Consider the following 4189-nt stretch of genomic DNA (forward strand, 5'->3'; position numbering starts at 1 on the left):
ATGATGTGTAAGCAACGTCGTCGGTTCTAAGGCGGTGCAACGGTGGAGTGGGAACGTCCCGGCTCGAGGCCATCGTCCCCATCGTACTCTATACCACTGGCTCTGGAGCACGTGCACGGAACAATTGTTGAATAGGTTGATGAGTTCAGCTCTCCGCTTATGCGGCAACACATGAATCACATGCATTGCTTCGTTGTGTGGTGTTGTCCCACGCCAGGGATTTGCGCGGGTGTCTGTCCCCGGGCATGTATGCCATGGAATGGTTCGGATTTCAATTTCCCATGATCATGGTGGTGTTGGTGTTCCCCTCCATACATCATCGTCTTCTTCAACGAGTAGTATCGGTAACACATGGTGACTTCGGTTTGGTGGTGCTCTTCTAAGTACTAGGTTCGGGGGTAAAAACCCCAGGTTTTACATTCGATGGTTGCACCTGGCAATGGCGGTGTTTACGCATCGTTCTTCTTGAAGAGATTGCTTCGGAGATTTCTCAGGTGTGTTCTCCTACTGAACATCCTTGATTTGACCTTCACCCATTGGATCCGACAACGGAGGCGCTTGCTTGATGCCCTTCCTGGAGGCATTGCTTCTGTAAAACTTTTTTGTCATAGTTTGTGTGTTATTGAGGGCGGTGGATGATGTTGCTGTGATTGTTTGCTTGTTGTGTGTCATAGATCCCGCTGGCTCTCCTTCTTCTTCAGTTTACATTTTTATGTGAATCCTCGATTGGTCCGACTTGGTCTTGATATTATGTTGTTGCAGGGACCGAATGTAATTGGTATCATCTTAATTTTTCCATAAAGTCTCTATATTATTATATTAACTTTGTCAAAAAAGCATATCATCATGATAATTAAATCATGTGTTTCTTTTTTATTCCCTGCACTTTCTTCCAGTGTGTTATTAGTACTTGCTAGCGGCCACCATTATTGATGATGAACAAACATATACTTCATCCTTCCAAAATATAGTGCATATTATATTTTTACAAAGTAAACTTTGTCCAAATTGATAGTGAAGATTATCTACATATGCAGTATCAAATATATACGGTGGAAATATATTTCATGATGATTCTAATGATACTAATTTGGTATTATAAACATATATTTTTTCATAAACTTGACCAAGTTTACAAAGTTTTTCTTTTATAAAAAGTCTAATACATCATATTTGAAACAGAGGGAGTACCACTTATAAAAAAATCAATTTAGAGATAATTTGAAGTTTTAAAAATGAAGTTGGCAAAAATAACACATTATTTGTTTCTTGCTAGGGATAGGCACAGAGTAGAAAAAAAATAAAAATGCTAAAAATCTGATGTCGGATTTTAAGGTATGACAAATCAAACGTTTTTCTTGGTAATTTATGTTGACGCGAGGATGACAAATTTAGTTGACGAGCTTGACAAGTTTCAGAAAAAAAATTAAGATGAGATGGATTCGCCATGCTCGCAAACTGAATTTGTCACCCTCGCGAACATAATTTGTCAAAAATATTTGATTTGCCATGCACAAAAATCTAACGTTCTCTGGATATTCGGGTGAATAAATCCTTCTTTTGCTACTCAAAGATAAGGATCGCTATTGGAAGACAAGGACCAAATCTAGCCAGGATCGTAGGTCAAGCAAGAAGGGGTCGGCACGTGAGGAAGGTAGTACCAGCTGGTGACCATCTACTCCCTCCCTCGGTGGAAATAGCAAGCTCGACCGGCGGTGGGGTGTCCGTTCAAGCCCCAAAACGGCAACCCAAGTAGTGCCAAAGCAAGAACCGACAAGCTACCCGCGGAAGAAGCGCACTACGTCTTCCTTCAAGAAGGACTCGGGAACCCAGCCGGTGATGGCTACTGACCACGCTAGCTATGCGTGATGCATGCAGTGCATGGCCTGGCTGCGATCGATGTCGAGCCTCAGCTTCCCAACCGCGCTTTTGGATTTGTTTTTGTGCCGATTTATGGAGATCAGATCCGTGTTAGTTAATGCCATCGGGTGATTAAACAAGCTTATCGTCGTGTCGCCCCTCCCACTTTGGACTTTGGCGCTGCAATTTTCTTTCATTTGATCAAGTCACTGGTCTAGTACTTTTTTTTTTTGAAATGCACTGGTCTAGTACTTGGTTAGTATAGCTCCGTACCGCCGCTTTAATTCTTCTTTCTAGGGCCTGGGGAGGCTCCTCTGTGATCACAAGCAAAAGACTGTATCGATTGATTTCAAGATTTTTTTAGTACGGTATGCTAGGGCATCTCCAACGTCGACCCCGCAAATCTTCCGCAGCCGTCTGAACCACGCTCTCCGAACTGAGGAAGACATCCAACACGGTCCTGTATCAGCCACGGAGCTGTCTGGACTTGATTTCTCCCGCAAACCGGAGACAAAATTAAGAGAGGTTTGCGGGACTCCAGACTATATCTGGCCATGGGCCGGGCCGGGCCGGGCTTGGGCCGGGCCTGAAAAAGCCCACGGCAGAAAACTGAGGCCCAGGCCCTCCCAGGCCCTATCACCGGGCCTACTTTTCAAGCCCAAGCCCGACCCATTTGGTAAAAAGCCCTAAAAAGCCCTTAGGGCATAGGGCCATGGGCCGTGCCTCTTCCTTAAAATGCCAATATGCCAAGCCCAAGCCCGTCCAGGCCCTACTGGTGGGCTCAAAAGTCAGGCCCAAGCCCGGCCCATGGGCAAGCCCATCGGGCCTAGGCCCTGGATTTTAGGGCCGGGCCTGGGTGGGCCAACAGGGCTGGGCCCGAGATGGCCAGGACTACTCCAGACCGATCCCAAGCCCGTATCTGAGAGCCCTGGCCCACCAAAAACCCTTCCATCCCTCCTGCGCGTGTTCCCGCCCAACGTAGCTACCTGCATTCATGCCGCTGTAGAGCGGCCGCTCCCCATTGAAGATCGGACGCGACCTTTCACTGGTGTCGGCATTGAAGCGGCGCACCAGCCAAGGGCGCCGCCACGACGTGTCTGTGGTGTCCGCGCCTGTTCAATGGCGGAGACGCGTGACTGAACGGGGCGGGACGAATATCTACCATGCCCGTTCAATGTCGTTATCCGTCCTTATGCCGGCATTAACCAGACTCGCCGACTGAGAAACCCACTCCGGCACCGCGCATTGATGAGTTCAGACGCCTCGCCCCACCGGAAACCGCTATACAAACGCGGCCACACCGGACTAAACTCCATACGATTCCATTGCATTGCATCCGCCATGACTGCAGGCGACGAAGCTCTATGGGAGAGCCTTTCCACGGAGATGAAGCACACCATGGCCGCCCTTGCCGCCGCCTGGCAGAGTCGCCGTGCCAGGCGGATCGAGGCCAGCTTGCTGGCCAGCTCGCCTGAGGTCTCCGATGACGATGACGAGACCACGATGGAGACGGGCTCCAATGACACCGTCCCCGCTCATGAGCCTTCTGTGGACGCCGGCTTCACCATGAAGCAGGCGCATGCTCACTACAACGCCGCTATGGCAGAGGTGCAGCCTGCGCCGGTGCCTTTATCGGTGTTCCGGAAGGCGCGGTAGGAACATCGGTAGTACATGCTCCTCCTGGAGTAGCACCGGCTCGCGGAGGCTAGATGTACGGTGTCCTGGCGAGCGAGGATGCCATGTCGGCCATGGCCACGATGAACCCCAACTTCGTCACGGAGCAACGTGCCATCTATGATGTTGTCCGCACTCAAGTCACCACTCGCCAGGAAGCAGCCGCCACGGAGGTGCAGCTCCACGCGATCGCGGAGGAGAACAACGCCAACTGCGCATCCTACTTGTTGGGGAACGTTACAGAAAATAAAAAATTTCTACGCTTCACCAAGATCAATCTATGGAGTTCATCTAGCAACGAGAGAGAGGAGTGCATCTACATACCCTTGTAGATCGCGAGCGGAAGCGTTCAAGAGAACGGGATTGAGGGAGTCGTACTCGTCGTGATCCAAATCACCGAAGATCCTAGTGCCGAACGGACAGCACCTCCGCGTTCAACACACATACGGTTGGGGAAGACGTCTCCTCCTTCTTGATCCAGGAAGGGGGAGGGAGAGGTTGATGGAGATCCAGCAGCACAACGACATGGTGGTGGAAGTAGCGGCAATCTCGGCAGCGCTTTGCCAAGCTTCTACGAGAGGGAGAGGTGTAGCAAGGGGAGAGGGAGGCGCCAAGAGCATGGGTGCGGCTGCCCTCCCTCCCCCCTCTTTATATA

The sequence above is a fragment of the Triticum aestivum genome, chromosome 6B, assembly GCF_018294505.1.
Source record: "Triticum aestivum cultivar Chinese Spring chromosome 6B, IWGSC CS RefSeq v2.1, whole genome shotgun sequence".
Lineage (NCBI taxonomy): Eukaryota > Viridiplantae > Streptophyta > Magnoliopsida > Poales > Poaceae > Triticum > Triticum aestivum.